The following is a 16,244-nucleotide window of genomic DNA, read 5'->3' as shown; positions in this document are numbered from 1 at the left end:
CCTCTATCCTACAGCTCTGTTTACATTGGAGCTACTGACCTCTATCCTACAGCTCTGTTTACATTGGAGCTACTGACCTCTATCCTACAGCTCTGTTTACATTGGAGCTACTGACCTCTATCCTACAGCTCTGTTTACATTGGTGCTTTGTGTTGCCCTTTTAAAAAATGCACACAGGCATAAAGTGAGTTGGGGAACACAAAACAATGAGCCTCTACAGGGAATGCTGATGCTGCATTAAAGATGTCAGACATACTTTAGTCTATCTGTTGTAATGAAGGAGTCCTAAAGTTATTTTTTGAATTCATTTTAATAGAAGATAGATTTTTGGACTGATGGTTTTGTAGAATGCATAAAAAATATTTCAAACAAAATAATCAATATTTGATTCTGATTTTTTCACTTCAAATGAGGCAATAGCATTTACTTTCCGTACCAGTATTTAGAGTGTATATTTCATACACACACACACACACACACACACACACAAAACAAAATATCATAAATGAGCCATGCAATGCCTATTTGCCTGAACTAAAGTCAACCCCCCCTTCTCTGCTGCCCCGGGGGAGGTTACCATAATGACAGGCTCTCAGACATATGGAGAAGAGCGAGGGTAGCACAGGGGAGCAGGGAGGTGGGGCAGCGGGCAGAGGAGAGAGGAGAGTAGAGAGGAGAGGAACAGGGAGGTGGGGCGGCGGGCAGAGGAGAGAGGAGAGGAGAGAGGAGGGGAACAGGGAGGTGGGGCAGCAGGCAGAGGAGAGAGGAGAGTAGAGAGGAGAGGAACAGGGAGGTGGGGCGGCGGGCAGAGGAGAGAGGAGAGGAGAGAGGAGGGGAACAGGGAGGTGGGGCAGCAGGCAGAGGAGAGAGGAGAGGAGAGAGGAGGTGAACAGGGAGGTGGGGCGGCGGGGTAGAGGAAGGGGGAGAGGAGAGAGGAGGGGAACAGGGAGGTGGGGCAGCGGGCAGAGGAGAGAGGAGAGTAGAGAGGAGAGGAACAGGGAGGTGGGGCGGCAGGCAGAGGAGAGAGGAGAGGAGAGAGGAGGGGAACAGTGAGGTGGGGCAGCGGGCAGAGGAGAGAGGAGAGGAGAGAGGAGAGAGGAGGTGAACAGGGAGGTGGGGCGGCGGGCAGAGGAAAGAGGAGAGGAGAGAGGAGCAGGGAGGTGGGGCGGTGGCCAGAGGAGAGAGGAGGGGAGCAGGGAGGTGGGGAGGCGGGCAGAGGAAAGAGGAGGGGAGCAGGGAGGTGGGGCAGTGGCCAGAGGAGAGAGGAGGGGAGCAGGGAGGTGGGGCGGTGGCCAGAGGAGAGAGGAGGGGAGCAGGGAGGTGGGGCAGTGGCCAGAGGAGAGAGGAGGGGAGCAGGGAGGTGGGGCGGTGGCCAGAGGAGAGAGGAGGGGAGCAGGGAGGTGGGGCGGTGGACCAAGAAGAGAGGAGGGGAGCAGGGAGGTGGGGCAGTGGGCAGAGGAGAGAGGAGGGGAGCAGGGAGGTGGGGCGGTGGGCAGAGGAGAGAGGAGGGGAGGAGAAGAGAAGGGGTGGGTGCGGTTCGAGGACATTTTCTTTCAGATATGTCTTTGTGCCTCATCTGTGAATCATCCGTGCGTGCTGAATAGGAGCCCAGTTCATGAAACTTTCTCAATCAGGTCTGTGCCAGGCGTCAGCCACTATTTTTGTTTCTTTTTCACAGAGCAGAGAAAAGAAAACTGATTTCCGTACAATCACGCCCCTGAACCTACGTTTTCCTGAGGAGACATAACAATACTACAGTTATATGGACAAAATGTTTACACATGCAGTACTGTTTGAAACATTATACACATTTCATAGTCCTTGGCTGCTTTTTAAACTAACATGTCTAAATGTTGAGATATTTTGTCATATACTCTAGGATAAGGATCAAATCCACACAGATTAGGCAGATGAGTGGTACAGAGGCGTGAGACGGACTGTGGCACTGGATGACTATAAAAATGTATTTTCATCAGTCCCTTTATGAAAAGAGGGTCAATCAAACCTCAGGCCTCTTTCTCTCCTACTGCCTCCTCACTCCCCTCGCACCATTCTTCTCTTCCCCCTCGCCTTCCCTCTCTCCTTCCTTCCCTCTCTCTCTCTTTCTCAATTCAAAAATGATTATAAATGAATAGTAAATATTGCACTAAAAAAGATAAAGACATTTCACGTGTTATATTATCTATGTACAGTGTTTTAGCAGTGTACAAATAGTTGTAGTATGAATAGTGGGGGAAGATAAATAAACAGAGAAATATTGGTGGTATTTGAATGTTGTTTGCGTTCCACTGGTTGCCTTGTTTCACAGAGATGCTGGCCCATGTTGACTCCAATGTTTCCCACAGTTTCAATTTGTCTGGATGTCCTTTTGGTGGTGGACCACTCTTGAAACACAGAGGAAACTGTTGAGCATGAAAACCTCAGCAGTGTTGCCTGACACCTACTACCATACCCTGTTCAAAGGCACTTCAATCTTTTGTCTTGCCCATTCACCCTCAATGTACACTCAACCCTCAGTGTACACTCAACACTCAATGTACACTCAACACTCAGGGTACATTACACTCAGTGTACACTCAACACTCAGTGTACACTCAACACTCAATGTACACTCAACACTCAGTGTACACTCAACACTCAATGTACACTCAACACTCAATGTACACTCAACACTCAGTGTACACTCAACACTCAATGTACACTCAACACTCAGTGTACATTCAACACTCAGTGTACACTCAATCCTCAGTGTACACTCAGTGTACACTCAACCCTCAGTGTACACTCAACCCTCAATGTACACTCAACCCTCAGTGTACACTCAACCCTCAATGTACACTCAACCATCAATGTACACTCAACCCTCAGTGTACACTCAACCCTCAATGTACACTCAACCATCAATGTACACTCAACCCTCAGTGTACACTCAACACTCAATGTACACTCAACCCTCAGTGTACACTCAACCATCAATGTACACTCAACCATCAATGTACATTCAACCATCAATGTACACTCAACCCTCAATGTACACTCAACCCTCAATGTACACTCAACCCTCAATGTACACTCAACCCTCAGTGTACGTGTCTAAAAGGTGGTCATACATTTGGCAGGAGGTTAGGAAGTGCAGCTCAGTTTCCACTTCATTTTGTGGGCAGTGTGCACATAGCCTGTCTTCTCTTGAGAGCCATGTCTGCCTATGGTGACCTCTATCAACAGCAAGGCTATGCTCACTGAGTCTGTACATATTTAAGGATTTTCTTAATTTTGGGTCAGTCACAGTGGTCAGGTAATCTGCCGCTGTGTACTCTCTGTTTGGAGCCAGATAGCATAACAATTTGCTCAGTATTATTTTTTATATATTTATTCAGTGTGTCAAATAGTTCTCTTTTTCTTCCTCATGATTGGGTCTAATTGTGTTGCTGTCCTAGGGCTCTGTTGGGTCTGTTTGTGTTTGTGAAATGGCTGAGAGGACTCTTCTCTAAGTTAATCTCTCTGTAGGTGAGGGCTTTGTGATGGAATGTGTGAGCATCGCTGCCTTTTAGATGGTTGTCGAATGTCACAGCTCTTTTCTGGATTTTGACATCTAGCGGCTATAGTCCTAATTCTGCTCTGCATGCATTGTTTTGGGGGTTTGCATTGGACACAAAGTATATTTTTACAGAAATCTGTATGTGGAGCCTCAATCGGATGTTTGTCCCATTTTGTGAATTATTGGTTGGTGAGTGAACCCAGACTTCACAACCAAAGAGGGAAATGGGTCCTTTAACTGATTGCAGTATTTTTAGACAGATTCTCTATCTCTCTCTATGAGTGACTGACCCTCAGGGCTGGGGAGATCAAGTGATACAAGGTCATTGGCAGGTCATCTCCTCTGACTGGCTGACTTCTAAAAGCAATTCTGGCAGCAGCCAATCACGTCTCTCTCGCTCTGACTCCCCTTCTAAACACACACACACACACACACACGCACGCACACGCGCAAGCACACTCACATACAGAAACACACACCCACACACACATGCGCACCCTTACCAATCTCCCCCACAGCTCCACACTCCGCTCTTGTCACGTGACGATGGTGAGGCGGGTGTCAGTGATTGGATGATGGATGATGCTTTTAGTACCTGTTTAGAATGAAGCTGTCTACATAGCACTGTAATTACCCACTCCCAGGCGGCAGCTGCCCAACATCATTTCTGTTTTCTGACCTGATCTAGTGCAGAGTAAGATGGCTTCCTTCAGGTAGTGGGTGTGTGTACAGTTACAGTTAGTAAAGATATAGTGTGTGTGTGTGTGTCTACAGTATGTGTGGATGAAAATATGGGTGTGTCTACAGTATGTGTGGATGAAAATAGGGGTGTGTGTGTACAGTATGTGTGGATGAAAATAGGGGTGTGTGTCTACAGTATGTGTGGATGAAAATAGGGGTGTGTCTACAGTATGTGTGGATGAAAATAGGGGTGTGTGTCTAAAGTATGTGTGGATGAAAATACGGGTGTGTGTTTACAGTACGTGTGGATGAAAATAGGGGTGTGTCTACTGTGGATGAAAATAGGGGTGTGTCTACAGTGCATGCAGATGAAAATATGGGTGTGTCTACAGTATGTGTGGATGAAAATAGGGGTGTGTCTACAGTATGTGTGGATGAAAATAGGGGTGTGTCTACAGTATGTGTGGATGAAGATAGGGGTGTGTCTACAGTATGTGTGGATGAAGATAGGGGTGTGTACAGTATGTGTAGATGAAGATAGGGGTGTGTACAGTATGTGTAGATGAAGATAGGGGTGTGTACAGTATGTGTGGATGAAAATAGGGGTGTGTCTACAGTATGTGTGGATGAAAATAGGGGTGTGTCTACAGTATGTGTGGATGAAGATAGGGGTGTGTACAGTATGTGTAGATGAAGATAGGGGTGTGTACAGTATGTGTGGATGAAAATAGGGGTGTGTCTACAGTATGTGTGGATGAAAATAGGGGTGTGTCTACAGTATGTGTGGATGAAGATAGGGGTGTGTCTACAGTATGTGTGGATGAAGATAGGGGTGTGTACAGTATGTGTAGATGAAGATAGGGGTGTGTACAGTATGTGTAGATGAAGATAGGGGTGTGTACAGTATGTGTGGATGAAGATAGGGCTGTGTACAGTATGTGTGGATGAAGATAGGGGTGTGTACAGTATGTGTAGATGAAGATAGGGGTGTGTACAGTATGTGTGGATGAAGATAGGGCTGTGTACAGTATGTGTGGATGAAAATAGGGCTGTGTACAGTACGTGTGGATGAAGATAGGGGGGTGTCTACAGTATGAGTGGATGAAGATAGGGGTGTGTCTACAGTATGTGTGGATGAAGATAGGGGTGTCTACAGTATGTGTGGATGAAGATAGGGGTGTCTACAGTATGTGTGGATGAAGATAGGGGTGTCTACAGTATGTGTGGATGAAGATAGGGGTGTCTACAGTATGTGTGGATGAAGATAGGGGTGTCTACAGTATGTGTGGATGAAGATAGGGGTGTCTACAGTATGTGTGGATGAAGATGCACATTTCCGGTAGCTTTCTCAAATGTGTAGGTATTTCAGAAATCCTGGCTGAAGGATTTCAGATGTTCTGCCTATTCCCACCTGATTCTAGGAATCTTCCTTCCTGGATTTCTGGAAAAACCTTGGTAATTTGGGAAAGTTACCAGTATTTTGCAACCCTAGTGTGTGTACAGTATGTGGGAAGCTGTGTTTGTATTCTGGATTTGGGTGAAGCTGTGTTTGTGTTCTGGACTTGGGTGAAGCTGTGTTTGTGTTCTGGACTTGGGTGAAGCTGTGTATGTGTTCTGGATTTGGGTGAAGCTGTGTTTGTGTTCTGGATTTGGGTGAAGCTGTGTTTGTGTTCTGGATTTGGGTGAAGCTGTGTTTGTGTTCTGGATTTGGGTGAAGCTGTGTTTGTGTTCTGGACTTGGGTGAAGCTGTGTTTGTGTTCTGGACTTGGGTGAAGCTGTGTTTGTGTTCTGGACTTGGGTGAAGCTGTGTTTGTGTTCTGGACTTGGGTGAAGCTGTGTTTGTGTTCTGGATTTGGGTGAAGCTGTGTTTGTGTTCTGGACTTGGGTGACGCTGTGTTTGTGTTCTGGATTTGGGTGAAGCTGTGTTTGTGTTCTGGATTTGGGTGAAGCTGTGTTTGTGTTCTGGATTTGGGTGAAGCTGTGTTTGTGTTCTGGATTTGGGTGACGCTGTGTTTGTGTTCTGGATTTGGGTGAAGCTGTGTTTGTGTTCTGGATTTGGGTGAAGCTGTGTTTGTGTTCTGGATTTGGGTGAAGCTGTGTTTGTGTTCTGGATTTGGGTGACGCTGTGTTTGTGTTCTGGATTTGGGTGAAGCTGTGTTTGTGTTCTGGATTTGGGTGACGCTGTGTTTGTGTTCTGGATTTGGGTGACGCTGTGTTTGTGTTCTGGACTTGGGTGACGCTGTGTTTGTGTTCTGGATTTGGGTGAAGCTGTGTTTGTGTTCTGGATTTGGGTGAAGCTGTGTTTGTGTTCTGGATTTGGGTGAAGCTGTGTTTGTGTTCTGGATTTGGGTGACGCTGTGTTTGTGTTCTGGATTTGGGTGACGCTGTGTTTGTGTTCTGGATTTGGGTGACGCTGTGTTTGTGTTCTGGATTTGGGTGACGCTGTGTTTGTGTTCTGGATTTGGGTGACGCTGTGTTTGTGTTCTGGATTTGGGTGACGCTGTGTTTGTGTTCTGGATTTGGGTGAAGCTGTGTTTGTGTTCTGGATTTGGGTGAAGCTGTGTTTGTGTGCAGTTAAAGTATGTGTGGGTGCAAATTGGTGTGTGTACAGTATGAAGATGTGTGTCTGTTGTGGATTACACTAAGGTCAAAAGGTCAATAGAATTCAGTAAACCTATGCTGTATAGCCTGAGGCAAGTATGAACATTTCACTATGTACTGCATAGATCCAGTCGTGCCAACGGGACCTGCGCCATAACAATGACAATGAAACATACATAAACAACTCCTCGTTTGACCTATGGAAGGATCATAAATTGCCCGTCCATAAATCCTAAATGAAGTAGCGTTTCAGCTCTGTTTTTGCCTGGACTTCCATCCCCAGCTGGCTTGCCTGTCTCTCAGAGATGGACAGTATTTCTGTTACATCTATTTGAAATAAGTATTTGAATTACTCCTGAGTTTTTTGTATTACATTGGGCTGAACTACACGCCAATGTATTTTGCAAGAAGATGCTTTTGAAAGCTTTCATTTTGTATTTTGAAAAGACAAAATACTTTTCTATACCATTTCTTTATAGCGGTTGACAATTGTGTGGCACCATGCATTTCACCATGCATTGGTATCAAATGTCTGGTGGCACTATGGAGTGATAAGAGCATCTGCTAAATGAGCTAAATATAAATGTATATGTAACAATGAACAATTGCAAAGCATTCTATGTATTACTCTAATGAGCTCCTCGCCGAAACCAGGCCAACGACAGAACCTAATGTGCTTTGTAGTTGTTCATTATCACATATACACTGTGTGTATAAAACGTTAGGAAAATCTGCTCTTTTCATAACATAGACTGACCAGATGAATCCAGGTGAAACTATGATCCCTTATTGAAGTCACCTGTTAAATCCACTTCAATCAGTGTAGATGAAGGGGAGGAGACAGGTTAAATATACAGAGTGACAGTGCATTCAGCCAAGGCAGATAAACAATAACATATCACAGTCAGAGCAAGTAAAACCTTTCTGTAAGAGTTACTGAGAATGTTGTTGCTGTTCAGCCAGCTACTTACAAGTTTATTTTTGTATTTTTGTATACAAAATACATGTATTTTAATTAACTACAATACTTTGCAAAATTATCTAACATTTTATTTTGATACATGGTTTTTAGGTTATTTGTAGTTGTATTTTGTAATTGTAATTTGTAATTTATGCCCATCCCTGCTCTCTCTCTACGCAGACACAGTGCCAAGCAGCGGGTATCAGTGTTGTGTATGAGCACCTTTCATCCAGAGTGTGGTTCTCACATAACTCAGTCTCCAAGCCTTTATCTCCGCCTCATAAATAACCAGGCCATCGGATGATAATGTCCACTTAATGCTTAGTCAATAAACTCCAGAGTAAGAGGAGGTCTTTTCTCTCCCCACTCTGTCCTCTGTACAGAAATATAAACAGTACTGCTGTTAGATCAATGGGCAGGGCCTGGTTTCATCTGGACAAAGACTAGGAGTGTATAGGCCCTGGTGATACTGTGTGCTTGTGTGTGTGTGTGTGTGTGTGTGTGTGTGTGTGTGTGTGTGTGTGTGTGTGTGTGTGTGTGTGTGTGTGTGTGTGTGTGTGTGTGTGTGTGTGTGTGTGTGTGTGTGTGTGTGTGTGTGTGTGTGTGTGTGTGTGCAGCTACTGTATAATACTACTGATGGCTGGGCTGCAGGTGTTTATGGGAGATAGCAGGGGAAGGTAATGAGGGGATGAGTGAGAGGAGTGAAAAGGGGATGACTGGATAACCTTGACTGATCACCTGAGAGAGAGATAGACAGCACACACTAATGTTATAATTAGTTAACCCCTTGGTGCCACACACTAACCCCTTGGTCCTATCACTGATTATGTAGCACATTCTCCTCTGACCCATTTGGAAAACCGATGATCAACATTTGGGGGCATCTCAAATAGACTTGTCTTGCTCTTATATACACTCAATCAATAGATGGATCTGTCAAAGATACTTTAGAATGCATTGGTGAAAGCAACGAGTGGATGAAATGGATGAAAGATGATCTTAGTGCGATGATGCTTTTGGGAAACCCAACCCTGATTGACAGACTGACCAGACAGACAAGCCAGAGAGACAGGCCAGACAGACAGGCAGGCCAGATTGGCAGAGAGACCAGAGCCACCAGATAGATAGAAAGACAGACAGGCCAGACAAACACAGACAGACAGGCCAGACAGCGATGGTTCTGGACTGAATGAGAGGATTTATTGTGATCCATGAGACATCACTCTGGGTGCAGCAGCTGGGTACAATGGGGACACTGGGAAGGAGTGTGTGTGTGTGTGTGTGGGGGGGGTTATATGATGTAGTGTGGACATTCAGTCTGCCAGGTGAAGGGGGGGGGGGGTTGCAATATGATGTGGCACAAGAGGTCACACTGTTCCGACCCATAACTAGCCTACGGATATTGTTGCACTTGCTTTGTCTAGGGTTCCTAGGCCTAGTTACATGGTCTGTAACCTGAATGAATGTGTGCATTTATGTGAGAAATCAGTGTAAATACGCCTAGGTGTTGAATGTGCATGTGCCCAGAGAGACAGCAACCTTACCTTGGTCGAGGGCCAGCTCTGTCTCTCTTGACCTGTTGGTCGGCCAGTCCAAGCGTAGAATTATTTGTTCGGATGGTGACGAAACATAAATATGTACAAAAAGGAAAAATACCAAAAGCCTGCTCCCCCAAAAATACATCCTAACACTAACCTTCCCCCCATATCATAACAATACTGATGGACAGGTCATTGAATATGATTCAAGTGGAACTGACAGCATTTGAACTACTTTGTAGATATGAAACACACACAAAGTCATAGTATTAGTAAAAAATATAAAATTCCCAGTTTATGCTACAAAACCAACTTTATAAGAGGTTTTAAGAATTGGTTCTATTTGACTCAACATTTCATGATGTACAATACAAGGTATTGTTGGCAGAACAGATGGATGCAGTTCAATGCATGATTAATATAATTCACCAATACATTTCTTGGAAGTCCAAATAATATTGCTATCAGGTTGTCCATCACAGCTGGCCTGGTACATTGTTTGCTACCTTCATTCGGATGGACGGTTTCAGTTTCAACAGCTCAAAATTTTGGACAAAAACAGATGAATGTAGGCTGGGAATGTCAATACAATCAAACTAGCCAGGGCAATGATCACAATTCAGTCATAACGTGGCTAATAAGATAGCGTATCTATTTAGGTAGCATGCTAAAAACACAGAGCCTAATGGTAGCTAGCTGACACCTGCATCTCTAGCTGTGTATAGTCACCAAAATATGATATGAGGGGAAAAAGTCAGTCACTCCACTCCTCCACTCCACTCCTCCACTCCTCCAAATTACGTTCGCCTAACGTTCGGCTAATATTAAATATATTTTGATTTGTTTAACACTTTTTTGGGGTTACTACATGATTCCATGTGTTATTTCATAGTGTTGATGTCTTCACTATTATTCTACAATGTAGAAAATAGTAAAAATAAAGAAAAAGCCTTGAATGAGTTGGTGTGTCCAAACCTTTTACCGGAGGTGTAGCTAGCTGGCAAGGGGGGGAGGGCAGTGAGCTCTGGGTGCTTGGTTGGGACAAGCATGCATTGTTGGCAGGGAAGCTGCAGAAGGATGATGAGGCTACAATTCCCCATCATTTATCAGGGAAATGTTGATGGCCAACTAACTGAAACAGTTTTAGAGGGTTTATCTGTTTTCCTGCTTAGGATTTGAGCTCATCTTTCCCTGGCTAACTTTAGTTGTTGATCTTTTATGGTTGTTTGATCAATAGGACTGTACAGTTCCCAAATGTTAGAGGACTCTGGTGGTGTTTACATATTTGCAGACATCCATTCAGGTGTATTTTGTGGCTTTTGGTGAATGCGTTCTAATGATCTAAAGTTTTGCTGTTGCAATGATGAATGTGAATGGTGACAGGCCTGTTTGGCAAATAAAGGCCTACTGTAGCTCTGAAGTGCTATGGAACACTGGTCTGCATAGAAACGGGTCATGGACAAAACAGAGGTTTTTATTGAGTTTTATTTACTACAGTTAATTATCCAAACACACTTTCCCTATCGAATTTTCACAAATGCCTTAGTTTAAGTAATGCCCAAACATTATAAGAATTTATGAAGATATTTAATTGTCATATTCTTCCTGAAAAGATTTTAAAAATATTTAATCTTGCTAAATTGCTGTCAGTTCCACTTTAAGGCATTGAGACTACTGAATGGGATTCTTGTCTCTTGATCAGATAGCCATTTAATTGCCTGTAAATGTGCAAAATATCAACCGTTCAGAAATACTTGTGCCGTTTACAAGGACTCTTTTAAGGAGTACAATGTCAAAGTACAAAGTGTCAATACACTGACTGCATTACAAGGACGGCCCAGGTGAAAGACAGAGAGATGTAGAGGGCGTAAGGAGGGGGCAGTTTTGGGAGAAGGAGGGTATAAACTGGTAGGCATTTGTTGAGGTTTTCCAAACTCAGACACACACACACCGACAGACAGACAGACAGACAGACAGACAGACAGACAGACAGACAGACAGACAGACAGACAGACAGACAGACAGACAGACAGACAGACAGACAGACAGACAGACAGACAGACAGACAGACAGACAGACAGACAGACAGACAGACAGACAGACAGACAGACAGACAGACAGACAGACAGACAGACAGACAGACAGACAGACAGACAGACAGACAGACAGACAGACAGACAGACAGACAGACAGACAGACAGACAGACAGACAGACAGACAGACAGACAGACAGACAGACAGACAGACAGACAGACAGACAGACAGACAGACAGACAGACAGACAGACAGACAGACACACAGACAGACAGACACACAGACACAATGCGGCAAATGAATCTCCTTGGGTAATGAAGACAGAAGCATTCTGAAATTAGGGGGGACATTAACTGGGCTATCAATAAATAAAGCACTAATCAGGAAAAAAGAACAGGAGGAGAGGACAGGGAGAGAATATCAATGGCAGGCCCGTTCAGTCACATCTGCATTCAGACAGCGATTCAAACGTGACATCCAAATGGCACACAATCCCCTATATAGTGCACTACTTTTAACCAGTGCCTATAAGGTTTTGGTCAAAAGTAGTGCACTTTATAGGGAATAGGGTGCCATTTGGAACATACAGAGAGCTCTGCTGGTGAGGGGCTGGTCCTCATTGAGGCTTCACCAATCACGTTGCCTCATTGGTTTCATCACCACCTCCCTCCCTCCGTCCCCTGCCCCCCGCCCCAGCAGTGAGTGTGCCCACTCTTTGACTGTGCAGTGAACCCATTGTCTTCCCCTCCCAGCACAGCTCAGACCTTCTCTACTCCACCTCTCCTTCTCCTTCTCTTCTCCCCCAGCCTATCTGCTGCGTCCTGAGTGTGCCGCTGTGCTTTGTGACTTCACCATGATTGATTGTGGTGGGGGTTCTCTCATCGCTTGATAAGAGAGAGAGAGACAGAGACAGAGAGAGAGAGAAATAGAGAGAGCGAGAGAGAGACAGAAAGAGAGAGATACAGAAAGAGAGAGACCGACCCAGAGAGAGACAGAGACAGAGGGAGACAGAGAGAGAGTGAGAGAGAGACAGAGTGAGAGAGAGACAGAGAGAGAGACAGAGAAAATGGAGGGTTAAATAACATGAGGAAATAGAGGAGAGATTGGGTAAAGCATTGGGGAAAACAGAGAGAGAGAGAGCCTGAGAGGTGGAAGAAGAATGGAGGTGAGTGTATGTGTGTATGTAAGGTTTAATGCATGACCAGCAGGGGGGACATTACATTCCTGGCATGGTGCGATGGGGCCGATGGGGCCCATACCACTGACCGCTCCTTGTCTCTCCCTCTCTGCTCCCTCCTCCTCTTTTCGTCCTCCTCTCTTCCCAGGAGGATAATAAAGACAGATGACATCGAGGCCTTGCCATCCGGCTTCCCATTCTCCTCTCCACACTGCACTGCGCATGCAGGCACACACACGTACAGCCAGCCATTTGTAGTCATCATTCATGCCAGTTCTCCCCCTCCCCGCTCTAACTCTGCTTTAATAACCATAGCGACCATCCATCAGCGTATTGACGTGTGTGACAGGTGCTGCGGATCACACCAACTCCCCACCCTGTACTCACACACCGCCAGGGTCACCGGCAGGTCAACACAGTCAATAATCACACACACGCACACCACTGGCTGTCACCTTGGAGGTGTGTACATGCTCTGCATATTTACATACTTCACTAAACACGTTGTGATAAACACGTCGTGATGGTCATTGACTGAGCCGATTAGGAGGCACAACCATGCTGCATGCACATGCTGCACTTATAATACTGTACAGTGTACACATACTGTCGGTGCTTGTTAGGAGTGTGGATATTGCAAATGTAAACATGGGATCACTTTAAGTTATTACTTTATCACTATTAATAACTACAAATTCATGTTTCGAGCTAAACTATACTGTTACGGTTCTCTCTGTAATTTCCACCTCTTCAGACGCAAAACATGTTCCGTTGTCCTCCACAGAACAGTTTGTTGTCTTCTGCTATGCCACGTTCCGTTGTCCTCCACAGAACAGTTTGTTGTCTTCTGCTATGCCACGTTCCGTTGTCCTCCACAGAACAGTTTGTTGTCTTCTGCTATGCCACGTTCCGTTGTCCTCCACAGAACAGTTTGTTGTCTTCTGTTATGCCACGTTCCGTTGTCCTCCACAGAACAGCTTGTTGTCTTCTGCTATGCCACGTTCCGTTGTCCTCCACAGAACAGTTTGTTGTCTTCTGCTATGCCACGTTCCGTTGTCCTCCACAGAACAGTTTGTTGTCTTCTGCTATGCCACGTTCCGTTGTCCTCCACAGAACAGTTTGTTGTCTTCTGCTATGCCACGTTCCGTTGTCCTCCACAGAACAGTTTGTTGTCTTCTGTTATGCCACGTTCCGTTGTCCTCCACAGAACAGTTTGTTGTCTTCTGCTATGCCACGTTCCGTTGTCCTCCACAGAACAGTTTGTTGTCTTCTGTTATGCCACGTTCCGTTGTCCTCCACAGAACAGTTTGTTGTCTTCTGCTATGCCACGTTTCTTCTTAATTTCAGTTTGACAGTGACATTTCTGTTGATTTGCTCTGTGGAGGAGCAAGGCATCTGGAGAGGCTGCTTTAACATTTTCTCCTATGTTTTCATTCTGACAGTAATATGAATAGTGATTTGCACACCACAGTGACCAAGCCCTTGATGAACACTTGGATCTAAGGGAGACACACGGAAAGAGACCTCTATGATTATACATAGCAATGACGCTAAGAGGGCAAGAACTCTCAGGGAGTCTACGATCATTGAATACAATACCATAAAATACAATACCATAAAATACAATACAATACAATAAAATAAAATACAATACCATAAAATAGAATAAAATACAATACAATAAAATACAATACCATAAAATGCAATACCATAAAATACAATACAATACAATAAAATACAATACCATAAAATACAATACAATACAATACAATAAAATACACTACCATAAAATACAATAGAATACAATTAAACACAATGTCATAAAGTATAATATAATACAATAAAATGCATTACAATGAAATATAATACAAATTCTTGTCATGTGGAAATCACCAATCACGACAAGAGATTACACAGCACTGCCTTAACAAACAACAGACTACAGCACAATACTACTGAGCAGGTAACAGTCAAACAACCAGTCTTATGGACTACACCAGGAGGAGCTGATTCTGCAGGTACAGATTATGTTTGGACCTGGCGAAATGTGGAAGCTAACCGTCCACTAGGGTCAACCTGACCATCTATTACCATCTAGGGGTAGGCAGGGTTGTGGGTTCTGGGGGTAGGCAGGGGTGTGGGTTCTAGGGGGATGCAGGGGTGTGGGTTCTGGGGGTAGGCAGGGGTGTGGATTCTGGAGGTAGGCAGGGGTGTGGGTTCTAGGGGGTATGCAGGGATGTGGGTTCTAGGGGGTAGGCAGGGGTGTGGGTTCTGGGGGTAGGCAGGGGTGTGGGTTCTGGGGGTATGCGGGGGTGTGGGTTCTGGGGGTAGGCAGGGGTGTGGCTTCTGGGGGTAGGCAGGGGTGTGGGTTCTGGGGGTAGGCAGGGGTGTGGGTTATAGGGGGTATGCAGGGGTGTGGATGCTGGGGGTAGACAAGGGTGTGGGTTCTGGGGGTAGGCAGGGGTGTGGGTGCTGGGGGTAGGCAGGGGTGTGGGTTCTGGGGTAGGCAGGGGTGTGGGTGCTGGGGGTAGACAGGGGTGTGGGTTCTGGGGGTAGACAGGGATGTGGGTGCTGTGGGTAGACAGGGATGTGGGTGCTGGGGGTAGACAGGGATGTGGGTGCTGTGGGTAGACAGGGATGTGGGTGCTGTGGGTAGACAGGGGTGTGGGTGCTGTGGGTAGACAGGGGTGTGGGTTCTAGGGGGTATGCAGGGATGTGGGTTCTAGGGGGTAGGCAGGGGTGTGGGTTCTGGGGGTAGGCAGGGGTGTGGGTTCTGGGGGTATGCGGGGGTGTGGGTTCTGGGGGTAGGCAGGGGTGTGGGTTCTGGGGGTAGGCAGGGGTGTGGGTTCTGGGGGTAGGCAGGGGTGTGGGTTCTGGGGGTAGGCAGGGGTGTGGGTTATAGGGGGTATGCAGGGGTGTGGATGCTGGGGGTAGACAAGGGTGTGGGTTCTGGGGGTAGGCAGGGGTGTGGGTGCTGGGGGTAGGCAGGGGTGTGGGTTCTGGGGTAGGCAGGGGTGTGGGTGCTGGGGGTAGACAGGGGTGTGGGTTCTGGGGGTAGACAGGGATGTGGGTGCTGTGGGTAGACAGGGATGTGGGTGCTGGGGGTAGACAGGGATGTGGGTGCTGTGGGTAGACAGGGATGTGGGTGCTGTGGGTAGACAGGGGTGTGGGTGCTGTGGGTAGACAGGGGTGTGGGTGCTGGGGGTAGACAGGGGTGTGGGTGCTGGGGGTAGACAGGGATGTGGGTGCTGGGGGTAGGCAGGGATGTGGGTGCTGGGGATAGACAGGGGTGTGGGTGCTTGGTGTAGGCAGGGATGTGGGTGCTGGGGGTAGACAGGGATGTGGGTGCTGTGGGTAGACAGGGGTGTGGGTGCTGTGGGTAGACAGAGATGTGGGTGCTGGGGGTAGACATGGATGTGGGTGCTGGGGGTAGACAGGGATGTGGGTGCTGGGGGTAGACAGGGATGTGGGTGCTGTGGGTAGACAGGGATGTGGGTGCTGTGGGTAGACAGGGGTGTGGGTGCTGTGGGTAGACAGGGGTGTGGGTGCTGGGGGTAGACAGGGGTGTGGGTGCTGGGGGTAGACAGGGATGTGGGTGCTGGGGGTAGGCAGGGATGTGGGTGCTGGGGATAGACAGGGGTGTGGGTGCTTGGTGTAGGCAGGGATGTGGGTGCTGGGGGTAGACAGGGATGTGGGTGCTGTGGGTAGACAGGG

This window comes from Oncorhynchus kisutch, linkage group LG17 (genome assembly GCF_002021735.2).
Source record: "Oncorhynchus kisutch isolate 150728-3 linkage group LG17, Okis_V2, whole genome shotgun sequence".
NCBI lineage: Eukaryota > Metazoa > Chordata > Actinopteri > Salmoniformes > Salmonidae > Oncorhynchus > Oncorhynchus kisutch.
Note: the sequence above shows the minus strand (reverse complement) of the source record.